The following is a 13,487-nucleotide window of genomic DNA, read 5'->3' as shown; positions in this document are numbered from 1 at the left end:
GCATGGCGTGACTCTTTGGCAGCTGTGGGAAGGAGAAAGAGGACATGCAAAAAGCAGCAAGTTTTCATAAATGAATGCTTCATGGGTTGTATAGGGAAAGTAGTTTATATTAGAGGCAGAAACAATTGTCTTTCAAGATAAATGAGGGCCAGTTAACATCCCAAGTTTATTTTCATTGTGTAGTTGCCTCAAGTTAATATCCTCTCTCATTTCTGAATTATCCTTTTGGGAGAACACAGAATAGTGGCTGCAGTCCAAACTATGAAATTTAGGTATGAATTCTGGCTTCACCACTAACTCCCTGGGTGACCTTGGGCAACTCATTTAACTTTTAAGTTTTCATTTTTTTCTTAGCACCATTTTTTTTTTTTTCCAGCAAAAGGGACTACAGTATCTTTTCCATTATCCAGTTTTGTACATTAAGGGGCTAAACTCGACTTGTAGCTTCTCCCATTAAAAACCGTTCTTTGCTTTTGCTTCAGGAAGACTTTTTACGTAACTAATTCCATTGTAAGCCTTAGTCAATTAACCACTCTTGGAAATTCTATTAATATTCTGAAAAAATGAATACTACTACTCAACAATTCTTTCCATTATTTTCAGTTACATCAGTGAAAGTAATAAGCGAAATTAGAGATCATCCAGGAAGTTATCCAGTATTTCTTTTTTTAAATATAAATTTATTTATTTTAATTGGAGGCTAATTACTTTATAATTGTATTGGTTTTGCCATACATCAACATGAATCTGCCACGGGTGTACATGTGTTCCCCATCCTGAACCCCCCTCCCACCTCCCTCCCTGTACCATCCCTCTGGCTCATCCCGGTGTACCAGCCCCGAGCATCCTGTATCATGCATCGAACCTGGACTGGCAATTCATTTCACATATGATAGTATACATGTTTCAATGCTATTCTCCCAAATCATCCCACCCTCTCCCTCTCCCACAGAGTCCAAAAGACTGTTCTATACATTTGTGTCTCTTTTGCTGTCTCGCATACAGGGTTATCATTACCATCTTTCTAAATTCCATATATATGCATTAGTATACTGTATTAGTGTTTTTCTTTCTGGCTTACTTCACTCTGTATAATAGGCTCCAGTTTCATCTACCTCATTAGAACTGATTCAAATATATTCTTTAAATGGCTGAGTAATACTCCATTGTGTATATGTACCACAGCTTTCTTTTTTTTTAAATTTTAGTTTTTTATTTTTTAAATTTTAAAATCTTTAATTCTTACATGCATTCCCAAACATGAACCCCCCTCCCACCTCCCCTCCCCATAACATCTTTATGGGTCATCCCCATGCACCAGCCCCAAGCATGCTGCATCCTGCGTCAGACATAGACTGGCGATTCAATTCACATGATAGTATACATGTTAGAATGTCATTCTCCCAAATCATCCCACCCTCTCCCTCTCCCTCTGAATCCAAAAGTCCATTATACACATCTGTGTCTCTTTCCCTGTCTTGCATACAGGGTCGTCATTGCCATCTTCCTAAATTCCATATATATGTGTTAGTATACTGTATTGGTGTTTTTCTTTCTGGCTTACTTCACTCTGTATAATCGGCTCCAGTTTCATCCATCTCAACAGAACTGATTCAAATGAATTCTTTTTAACGGCTGAGTAATACTCCATTGTGTATATGTACCACAGCTTTCTTATCCATTCGTCTGCTGATGGACATCTAAGTTGCTTCCATGTCCTGGCTATTATAAACAGTGCCTAGTATTTCTAAAAGTTGTTTGTCTAGAGTGTCCCTTTCTTGTGGAACACACCTGGGATGGATTTAGGGGGAAACACAAGCTGGTGTATTAATAGTTATTACCAGGCAAGTGGTCATAATAAAGATGAAAGATGTGAGTGGAGTTACTTAGCTAACTCTTGCTACTGTTTTTTGTTACAAATGAGATAACATATGCAGAAGGCTTTGGAAATTCTAATGCCCTGTGTATAAAGAAAACACAGGAGAAATTTTGTCATAATGGAGTTGATAAAATAGAACATGTGGATTTAAAAAAAAATCCTGTCAAAGAAAATACCACAAAGAAATTTAAAGGCAATCAATAAAACAAGAAAAAAATATTTGCAATACACATCAGAAAGAACTAATTTCCCTATGTAGAAACTGGTCATGCAAATCCGTAAGAACAACTAACTATCCAATAGAAAAATTGTCAGAGGTCACAAAGAGTTAATCAGTTCATAGAAAATAAAGGATAATCAGTTTTGTTCCTAGTTAAGAGAATGAATATAAAACAAATCAGTCACCATTTCCCACCTGTTAGGTTGGCCCACGATTTTATGGTACCAGTTTTGGTGTGGTATGAGGAAACAGACACTTGGGACAATCTCTCTTGAAGACAATTTATTAGTTTCTGTCAAGACTGCAAAGTTCCATGACATTTAACCCAATAATCCCTTTCCTAGGAACTTGTCTTAATATACATTTACATACACACACACAAACACACAAACACACACACAGCCATGTATTTTTATTGTAGCATGGTTTAATAGTAAGAGGCTGAAAAAGGAAACCTCACCATCTGTCACTGGGGACTGGATAAAATACATTATGGGGTACCTGTACGGTGGTAAACTGTGCAGGCAAGAAAAAAAATAGGTCATTGGAATGATCTCTATGAGGCATTATTAATTAGAAACAGCATTTAGATTGGCTGAGACTGAGACATTTCAACCAAATGCAATGTGTGGACCTTATTTGAAACCTTAAATCAACTTTAAAAGTGCAATTATGAGCCATTTGGGGAAATTTGGACACTGGACATTTTGATGATGTGAAATAGTTATTGTTTTTAGGTTTGATAATGATGTTGAGGTTTTATTTAAAGAGCCCTTAAATTACAGACATGCATAATGAAATATTCTGGACGAAGTGATATGGTGTTTGGGATTTGCTTAATAATAATCTGTGGGTTGTGAAGGTGAACAGTCTGTTAGTCTGTGGGAAGGAAGGAGTGGATGGATGACAAGACTGACTGTAGATGGATGACAGAAACACGGAGTTTAGTGAAGAGAACCGTATGGTGATTCTATTCTTTTGCTACTTGAGTGCTTGAAATTTTTCCTAAGAAAAAAGCAAAACTGAAAGTTAAAAACTGAAGTGCGAAACATTCAACTAAAAAGTTAAAAACTAAATAAAACAAAAGTGAAAAAGCACAGTGTGTAATCTGACAACAAATCTGCATAGAAAACTTCTGGGGAAAAGTCCTGTTGGTGATGATTTCCATCTTGGGAGGGCTGATGGCAGCCTAAGATAGAAGGAATACTTACTTTTCATTATTTTAATAACTTTTTGAAACAAAGAATAAAAATGAAGTGTTATACAAATATTAAGCCTCCTACTATAAATCATGTATGCCACAGTTAAATCCAAATAAGGGAATGTGCACAGCAGGGCTATCCACTGATTAGCATGTTTATTAATTCAGGTCCTGCTTAGACTTCTACTAACATGGTAATTATTTTAATTAAAGTCTTCAGTTTTCTTGCAGTCATTTAGTACTTAGTAGAATATCACCCTATATATAGGTAAACACTATTCTTATTTATTTATATATAATTAAATATCAATATAACATACATTTAATTAAAATACATTTTTTATATGCAGGCATACCTCAGAGAGATTATGAGCTTGCTTCCAGACCACTTCAGTACAGCAAGTCACATGAATTTTTTGGCTCCCCAGAGCATATAAAAGTGATGTTAACACTCTACTGTAGTTTACTAAGTATGCAATAGAAATAAGTCTAAAAAAGCCATGTACATTAAATGTAATGCTGTTGGAGAAATGGTGCCCATAGACTTGCTCAGTGCAGAATTCAATTTGTAAAAACACAGTATCTGTAAAGTGCAATAAAACAAGGTATGCCTGTGTTGGACATATATTTAATTAATATATATAACTAAATCTGCAGATTTGATTTAATTCATTAAACATTTATAGGAATGTCAGTTTTTCAAATAGAAATACAATGGACATCCATTGTCTAGATTTTCCCATATTTGCTTCATCTGTTTTGTCTGAAGTATTTTAAAGTAACTTACAGACATGTTACAACTCACCCCTAAATAGCACAATATGCATCTCCCAGCTGTGTCCAGTCTATGAATAAACCCCTCAGAGGGATTCTTCATTTCTGTTATGGGGTTTTTTGATTTCTAGCATTTCTTTTATTCCATTTAGGATTTCCATCTCTTTGTTTTATGTTGGTCATCTATTTTCTTTCCCATCTATTCTTGCGTGCTCTTTTGTCCATGTGAGACCTTAGCATATTCATCAGAGTTGTTTTAAATGGGGTGATAATTCCAAAATTGCTGCTGTATCTTGTTCCGATGCTTGCTCTGTGTCTTCCAATTGTGGAGTTTTTTTTTTTTTGCCTTTAAAAAATACATTTATTTATTTTAATTGGAGGTTAATTACTTTAGTATACATTTGTTATTTTTTCTTGATAGCCAGACAGGGTGTATGGGGTAAAAGGAACTGATATCCACAAGCCTTTAGCAAAGTGGTGATAAGGGGTGTCAGAAGGGGTAATGGAAAGTTAGCCTTAAGTTAACCAGATGCAACTTGTCCCCAACAGGAGCACCACCCCATCCTCCCCAGTGATGGAAGTGGGGTGTGTTCAGAGAAGTGCGAGGAGAAACTTCTCCAGGTGGATTGGGAAGGGTCTGATTCAGGCTCTTTCCCACGCCCCTCTCCTTTCCACCCACTGGGGGAGCCACGACCATCTCCCCCACCTCCGCAGCTCCACACCAAGGTTGTTCTCGCCAGCTGCTGTAGATGATGAGGCAAATGTACAGAGTCTGCATCCTTTTTGCCTGCACCTTTAAAAAAATTATTTATTTATCTTAATTGGATACTAATTACTTTACAATATTGTAGTGGTTTTTGCCATACATTGACATGAATCAGCCATGGGTGTGAATGTGTCCCCCATCCTGAACCCCCCACCCACCTCCCTCCCTATCCCCTCCCTCAAACCTTTTTGATAAGACAGGACAGCATGGCTAGAGTGGGCTGGGGTTGGGTACTCCTCTTCCTCTGGGTCACTTAGGCTCTGATGAAATAGTTTCACCTGAGGGTAGACCCTGTTAAGAAAGAATGCTCTGCTGTCTATCAAAGTGGTTCCTTTCCCCTGCCTCCCATCAGAAGCACAAGGGGATTTTTCTCCGCTACTTACAACTGACATCCTGTTCGAGGTCCTGGAGTTAGAAAAGCGTGGGGGCCCTGCTATGACCGGGTCCATTAGGAACCTGAGTTTTGTCCACTCTGAGCTGACAGCAGTTCCTCAATTTCAGTTCTGGCTCCCACGGAAGCTGCAGCTCTTGAACTTATGCCCTGATAAACTCAGATATGCAGATGACACCACCCTTATGGCAGAAAGCAAGGAGGAACTAAAAAGCCTCTCGATGAAAGTGAAAGGGGAGAGTGAAAAAGTTGGCCTAAAGCTCAACATTCAGAAAACAAGATCATGGCATCTGGTCTCATCACTTCATGGGAAATAGATGGGGAAACAGTGTAAACAGTGTCAGACTTTATTTTTTGGGGCTCCAAAATCACTGCAGATGGTGATTGCAGCCATGAAATTAAAAGACGCTTACTCCTTGGAAGAAAAGTTATGAGCAACCTGGATAGCATATTGAAAAGCAGAGACATTACTTTGCCAACAAAGGTCTGTCTAGTCAAGGCTATGGTTTTTCCAGTAGTCATGTATGGATATGAGAGTTGGACTGTGAAGAAAGCTGAGTGCCGAAGAATTGGTACTTTTGAACTGTGGTGTTGGAGAAGGCTCTTGAGAGTCCCTTGGACTCCAAGGAGATCCAACCAATCCATTCTAAAGGAGATCAGTCCTGGGTGTTCTATGGAAGGACTGATGCCAAAGCTGAAACTCCAGTACTTTGGCCACCTCATGCAAAGAGTTGACTCATTGGAAAAGACTCTGATGCTGGGAGGGATTGGGCGCAGGAGGAGAAAGGGCCGACAGAGGATGAGATGGCTGGATGGCATCACTGAGTCAATGGACATGAGTTTGAGTGAACTCCGAGGAGTTGGTGATGGACAGGGAGGCCTGCTGCTGCTGCTGCTAAGTTGCTTCAGTCGTGTCCGACTCTGTGCGAACCCATAGACGGCAGTCCACCGGGCTCCCTTGTCCCTGGGATTCTCCAGGCAAGAACACTGGAGTGGGTTGCCATTTCCTTCTCCAATGCATGAAAGTGAAAAGCGAAAGTGAAGTCGCTCAGTTGTGTCCAACTCCTAGCGACCCCATGGACTGCAGCCTACCAGGCTCCTCCATCCATGGGATTTTCCAGGCAAGAGTACTGGAGTGGGGTGCCATTGCCTTCTCCAGCAGGGAGGCCTGTGAAGTGAAAGTGAAGTCACTCAGTCGTGTCTGACTCTTTGTGACTCCAAGGACTGTAGCCCACCAGGCTTCTCCATCCATGGGGTTTTCCAGGCAAGAATACTGGAGTGGGTTGCCATTTCCTTCTCCAGGGGATCTTCCCCACCCAGGTCTCCTGCATTGAAGGCAGACACTTAACCCTCTGAGCCTCCAGGGAAGTCATGCTGCAATTCATGGGGTTGCAAAGAGTCGGACATGACTGAGTGACTCAGCTGAACTGAACTGAAGCTGTGATTCTCTACTGTCCGTCTCTCCAGTTTGCCATTTGCAGGGGATCTGTGGCTCAGCAATAGAGAATCTGCCTGCTAATGCAGGGCGCCCCAGGTTCGACCCCTGGGTTGGGAAGATCCCCTGGAGAAGGGAATGGCAACCCACTCCAGTATTCCTGTCTGGAGAATCCCATGGACAGAGGAGCCTGGCAGGCATGGGGTCGTGACAGAATCAGATATGATTTAGCTACTAAACAACAACAACAACTACTCTCCAGTTTGGGGGCACAGCAGTTTGCCTTGTGACCTCATTTCTTTTATGAATCTAAGAAGAATTGTTGGGTTTTTATTTCTGTATTTTAGCTGTGCTGGGCCTCATTGCTGCGTGCAGGCTTTTCTCTAGTTGCCATGAGCGGGGGCTACTCTTCGTTGCGGTGCTCGGGCTTCTCACTGTGGCAGCTTCTCTTGTTACAGAGCATGGGCTCTCAGGCACGCAGGCTTCAGTAGCTATGGCTCACGGGCCCTAGAGTGTGGGGGCTCAGTGTCTGTGTACACAGGCTTAGTTGCTCTGAGTCTTGTGGGATCTTCCTGGACCAGGGATCAAACCCGTGTCCCCTGCATTGGCAGGCGGATTCCCATCCTCTGTGCCACCAGGGTTGTTAACTTTTTTTGGCTTGTTCAGTTTTGTACTTGTTGTTAGAATAGATTGCTGACTTCCAAGCTCCTTATACCTGGATCTGGAAACTGGAAGTACCATCCCCAGCCCCCACCCCCAATATTTACCTGTGGAAACCCCCATAGTGAATTATGTATGGAGACAAGTAGAATTGTCCACTGGATAGCACTAGTTGGTTCCCTCCAGGTTTTCTGCTACTGGGTACTGGTGGCTCTCCCTCCGCACACACAGCCCCAGTGTCCCACAGGATGGCCAGGTGTTATCAGTACAGGCATCCCACTACACAGTGCTTGTTTATCACTTTTCTGAGTCCAGGATTCCTCTGCTTGCCAAGTCACTCAGGAAAGGGAGTCCCTTTTTGGTAACACCCCCCACCCCCGCCTTGATGCAGACCACGAGTTCCAGCTTACTCTGTGCAAAGATTGTTGACATTTATCCAAAGCCTTTGGTGATCAGTGGAACCTAGCATGAACCTCTGCTTGCAACCATCATTTCATAAGGGTTCCAGTTCCTGGACACGTTCAGGTTTTACCTTGTGGGGTCATTTGACTTGTCCTGCTATGCCCTATATTTTCCGTAAACTGGAAGTTAAAACGAAGCATTTCTTGGGAGGAGTATTTCATAACTGTGACGTATATTTCCTATCACATCACCTCAGGGGCCTCATAAGGTCTGACTGTTCATTATTAGTGAAAATGCTGATTGATCACTGGGTTAAAGTGATGACAGCCTGATCTTGCTCTTGTTACATTTTCCTCCTGGCATGCAGTGTGTAATCTCTGGGGTGACTCTCTGATACCATGTGATTATCAAATTCCCCGTCAACAATTTACCTAATGAATTTAACATCTGTGGATAATCTTTGCCCTAATGAAGGACTACATAAGACGCTACTGATTGGTGGTTTTCTAATCCTATCATTCGTCTACATTTTTCAGCTGCCATCTACTTTGAGGAAGAGCCTTCTCACAAGCTGTGTCAATTTGGTTACTCTGAAATATAATTCCTCTTGCAAACTGGGATAAATGTTTCTTTTTCTTCAGTACATATTCTAGGATAAAGAGTAGGTGGAATAATCTCCTCCAATGATGGCAAATGAGTGTTTGTTCTTGATTTCTTATTACAGACTCACGGATTGAATACAGTTAGTGAATTTCAATTAATAATAGTCACACAGGTATTTTTGGAAGGCATGTGATTTTTCTTTATTGCAGCAGAGATTTATAAACTTGCCAGCTAATTTTGATTGGGACATTATGAAAATTAGTTAGCCTTCTTTAAGTATAAACCCTTATATTATTGGATTCTTAAAGAGCCCTGCAATTGGACAGTGGAACTCCTTCGATCAACCTTCTTTTGATTCAATCCCAATAGTCTTTGAGTCCTTCCCTGCTTGTTGGCTCATCAGGTCATTTCCATGTTCACCTAGTATTTTCCATATCTGGAAACAGCTGTTTCTCCAAAGACCTCTGCTTCTTTTTAGTAGTTAATGGCACTTAGGAATGAGTTTGTAGCATGTCATTGTTTCCAAGTGCCATAGGCAGACAGGCTTAACACACACACACACACACACACACACACACACACACACACACACGATGAGTTTGTATTGAGTTTTCCCAGCATTCTTGCTTGTTTGGTCTTAGAGGTCTTTTCTCTTACACTGAAAAATCATGGATTCTATCGTTATTTACTTTATTCTTTAATATGGAAAAACGATTTTTAAATGACAATATAGTAATACCACTAACTATAAAACTATTGAATACCATTTAATATTTTTTTTTGCATTTCTTTTTTCCTTGTAATATAGGCTCTAAGGATGCAAAGTCAAAATGCTTTGTTTTAGAGCCAATGAAATAATAACCTTCTCTGGTTATATTGCCAATTTGATAAGTTCACTTGTTTCCGTTTGTTTTCAATCTTAGGAAATTTTTTTCTTTTGAAAGTCTGAATTTTTTCTTATTTTAATTGCAGAGGACACCATTAGTTTTCATGAACATGAGTTCTTAGGCAACTCTTAAATAGTTACCCTCCCCCAATTGGACTGCAAGGAGATCCAACCAGTCCATTCTGAAGGAGATCAGCCCTGGGATTTCTTTGGAAGGAATGATGCTAAAGCTGAAACTCCAGTACTTTGGCCACCTCATGCGAAGAGTTGACTCATTGGAAAAGACTCTGATGCTGGGAGGGATTGGGGGCAGGAGAAGGGGACGACAGAGGATGAGATGCCTGGATGGCATCACGGACTCGATGGACATGAGTCTGAGTGAACTCCTGGAGTTGGTGATGGACAGGGAGGCCTGGTGTGCTGCGATTCATGGGGTCGCAAAGAGTCAGACACAACTGAGCGACTGAACTGAATGGGCCACTACATAAAACTTCTAATTCTTGAGTTTTTCAGTTGGTTCTCCAGTCTCTACATGATGGCCTCTGTGTAAACTTTTATATTAATTATACAGTTGCTGCTGCTGCTGCTAAGTCACTTTAGTCGTGTCTGACTCCGTGCAACCCCAGAGACGGCAGCCCACCAGGCTCCCCTGTCCCTGGGATTCTCCAGGCAAGAACACTGGAGTGGGTTGCCATTTCCTTCTCCAATGCATGAAAGTGAAAAGTGAAAGTGAAGTCGCTCAGTCGTGTCCGACTCTTTGTGACCCCATGGACTGCAGCCTACCAGGCTCCTCCGTCCATGGGATTTTCCAGGCAAGAGGACTGGAGTGGGGTGCCATCGCCTTCTCTGAATTATACAGTTAAGGGGCTTCGATTATAGGTACTTATGAGTTCAGATAATTACCTGAAATTATTTCCTGTATTTCCACCACTTTCAATGTCCTCCCCCACAAATTCCAGTTATTTATATTTATATATGCTTTAAGGGTCTTAAAACTGATGGTAGAATACCAACTGGAAGGTCAGTCATAGGATTCAGAGAGAGAATGGAGCAAAAGGCCTCTGGATGTGTCTTGTTCTATAGAGAAGCATTCTCATTGTCAGGAGTGTTTTCTTTTTTTTCAGCTGCTGCACATTCACATGGCTGGGAACATTCTTTCGAGCTGGATCCATCTTGATTGGTTTGTTTCCCATGCCTGACTAGTCATGAAATATTTTTATTATCATTCCTGTTTGGAGGCATAGGATTTCATTTCCCAAGTCAATCCCTGTCCATGTTGGACTCCCTTTCAAATAAAGATAAGCAAGAACAAACTTCTTCATGATTAAAAACTTTACAAGGAGTCTTCTGAGCAAATATGAACTGATTGACTTTAGTTCATATAATTTTATCCAAGAAGATTAAATATAGTTGTTTTCTAGCACAAACTAATTAGCTTCTCCCTTGTGTCCACTGATAGAACACACATTTTGCTTTCATAAAGACAACACAGTTTTCATGGTAATGTGCCTCTGGCTCTGGAAAAGAGTAAGGAAAGTTGCTGTTTAAAAATTGATTGCCTTCTGTTCCCTCTTTAGATTATAGAATAAAATACTGAAGGTTTTCTTGCAACATGCAATTTGAATGTACTTTACCTTTGAAGAACTAAGGTAGAAAAGACCAAAGAAAGAAATCAATCATTAAAATCCCTATAGAAAATATGAAACTAGAAATAAAAACAAAACAAGAAACACAAATGACAAATAAGTACATTATTAGTGGTTAAGTGCTATAAATGAAATTTATGCAGTGATAAAGAATTTTCTGTCTATCCAAAAATGTGATTTTTTTCCCCCTGACATACAATACTTGGTAGTGATAAGGGTGTGGTAAAATCATCACTTACAAAATAGATGTTGGGAGTCCACATTTGTCATCTTTCTGGAGGGCAGATTGGAAATATACATCAAAAAGCTAGATAATCAATTCCCAAGGATGTATCCTTAGGATATAATTGGAGTGCGAGTGCTCATTTATGGAAAACAATATTCATTGTAGCACTATTTATTTTGACAAAGAATTAGAAATTAAAGAGATGTAAAGACAAACTGGTTATGTGAATTGTGGTCGTCAATACAGTGACAGCCTGTGTAGCTTTTAAAAATTTTGAAAGAACATATGATAGCATAGGAGATAACACCAGAACGGGAAAGACTAGAGATCTCTTCAAGAAAACTAGAGATACCAAGGGAACATTTCATGCAAAGATGGGCTCGATAAAGGACAGAAATGGTATGGACCTAACAGAAGCAGAAGATATTAAGAAGAGATGACAAGAATACACAGAAGAACTGTACAAAAGGATCTTCATGACCCAGATGATCACGATGGTGTGATCACTCACCTAGAGCCAGACATCCTGGTATGTGAAGTCAAGTGGGCCTTAGAAAGCATCACTACGAACAAAGCTAGTGGAGGTGATGGAATTCCAGTAGAGCTATTTCAAATCCTGAAAGATGATGCTGTGAAAGTGCTGCCCTCAATATGTCAGCAAATTTGGAAAACTCAGCAGTGGCCACAGGACTGGAAAAGGTCAGTTTTCATTCCAATCCCAAACAAAGGCAATGCCAAGGAATGCTCAAACTACTGCACAATTGCACTCATCTCACACACTAGTAAAGTAATGCTCAAAATTCTCCAAGCCAGGCTTCAGCAACACGTGAACCATGAACTTCCTGATGTTCAAGCTAGTTTTAGAAAAGGCAGAGGAACCAGAGATCAAATTGCCAACATCCGCTGGATCATGGAAAAGCAAGAGAGTTCCAGAAACACATCTATTTCTGCTTTATTGACTATGCCAAAGCCTTTGTGTGGATCACAATAAACTGTGGAAAATTCTGAAAGAGATGGGAATACCAGACCACCTGACCTACCTCTTGAGAAATCTGTATGCAGGCCAGGAAGCAACAGTTAGAACTGGACATGGAACAACAGACTGGTTCCAAATAGGAAAAGGAGTACGTCAAGGCTGTATATTGTCACCCTGCTTATTTCACTTGTATGCAGAGTACATCATGAGAAACTCTGGACTGGAAGAATCACAAGCTGGAATCAAGATTACCGGGAGAAATATCAATAACTTCAGATATGCAGATGACACCACCCTTATGGCAGAAGGTGAAGAAGAACTAAAAAGCCTCTTGATGAAAGTGAAAGAGGAGAGTGAAAAAGTTGGCTTAAAGCTCAACATTCAGAAAACAAGATCATGGCATCTGGTCCCATCACTTCATGGGAAATAGATGGGAAACAGTGGAAACAGTGTCAGACTTTATTTTTTGGGTCTCCAAAATCACTGCAGATGGTGACTGCAGCCATGAAATTAAAAGACGCTTACTCCTTGGGAGGAAAGTTATGACCAACTAGACAGCATATTCAAAAGCAGAGACATTACTTTGCCAACAAAGGTCCGTCTAGTCAAGGCTATGGTTTTTCCAGTGGTCATGTATGGATGTGAGAGTTGGACTGTGAAGAAGGCTGAGCGACGAAGAATTGATGATTTTGAACTGTGGTGTTGGAGAAGACTCTTGAGAGTCCCTTGGACTGCAAGGAGATCCAACCAGTCCATTCTGAAGGAGATTTCAGCCCTGGGATTTCTTTGGAAGGAATGATGCTAAAGCTGAAACTCCAGTACTTTGGCCACCTCATGCGAAGAGTTGACTCATTGGAAAAGACTCTGATGCTGGGAGGGATTGGGGGCAGGAGGAGAAGGGGACGACAGAGGATGAGATGGCTGGATGGCATCACTGACTCGATGGACGTGAGTCTGGGTGAACTCCTGGAGTTGGTGATGGACAGGGAGTCCTGGCGTGCTGCGATTCATGGGGTCGCAAAGAGTCGGACACGACTGAGCGACTGAACTCAAGTGAAAAAAGGAAGATGCTATAAATGATGGTAGCAATTTTGTAAACAAAAAGCAAAAAACAACCCCCTCTTTCTCTTACATTTATATATGTATATATGAATTATTGGAAGGAAATAGACTAATATGCAAAAAGAATGCAATTTTCTTTTTTATGACTTTAGTATTTTCCAATTTTTTAAGCATAAAGATACATTCCTCTATAAGAAATAAATTGAAGATGACTTCAAAAACATGCATTAGGATAAGCATGTATACCTTTACCTTCCAATCAATACCTGCCAAAATGTATACAGAGAACAAAATTTACAGTCAAAACCTTACAAAGAAACCAGGAAAGACTCACTTTTTACCAGGTCTCTGGAAAACAAT

The 13,487-nt window shown here is 40.6% G+C and overlaps 1 long non-coding RNA gene across 1 annotated transcript; it reads right to left on the bottom strand.

Moving 5' to 3' along the window:
• Window positions 1-4,405: 4,405 nt before the first annotated feature.
• Window positions 4,406-5,331, bottom strand: LOC121818167 (uncharacterized). The gene is made up of 2 exons (XR_006058233.2): window positions 5,224-5,331; window positions 4,406-5,131 (listed from the first exon to the last, which is right to left on the bottom strand). It is a non-coding gene; the product is annotated as an uncharacterized LOC121818167 (long non-coding RNA).
• Window positions 5,332-13,487: the final 8,156 nt, after the last annotated feature.

The sequence above is a fragment of the Ovis aries genome, chromosome X (assembly GCF_016772045.2).
Source record: "Ovis aries strain OAR_USU_Benz2616 breed Rambouillet chromosome X, ARS-UI_Ramb_v3.0, whole genome shotgun sequence".
Classification (NCBI taxonomy): domain Eukaryota; kingdom Metazoa; phylum Chordata; class Mammalia; order Artiodactyla; family Bovidae; genus Ovis; species Ovis aries.
Note: the sequence above shows the minus strand (reverse complement) of the source record. Positions and strands in the feature narration are given on the sequence as shown.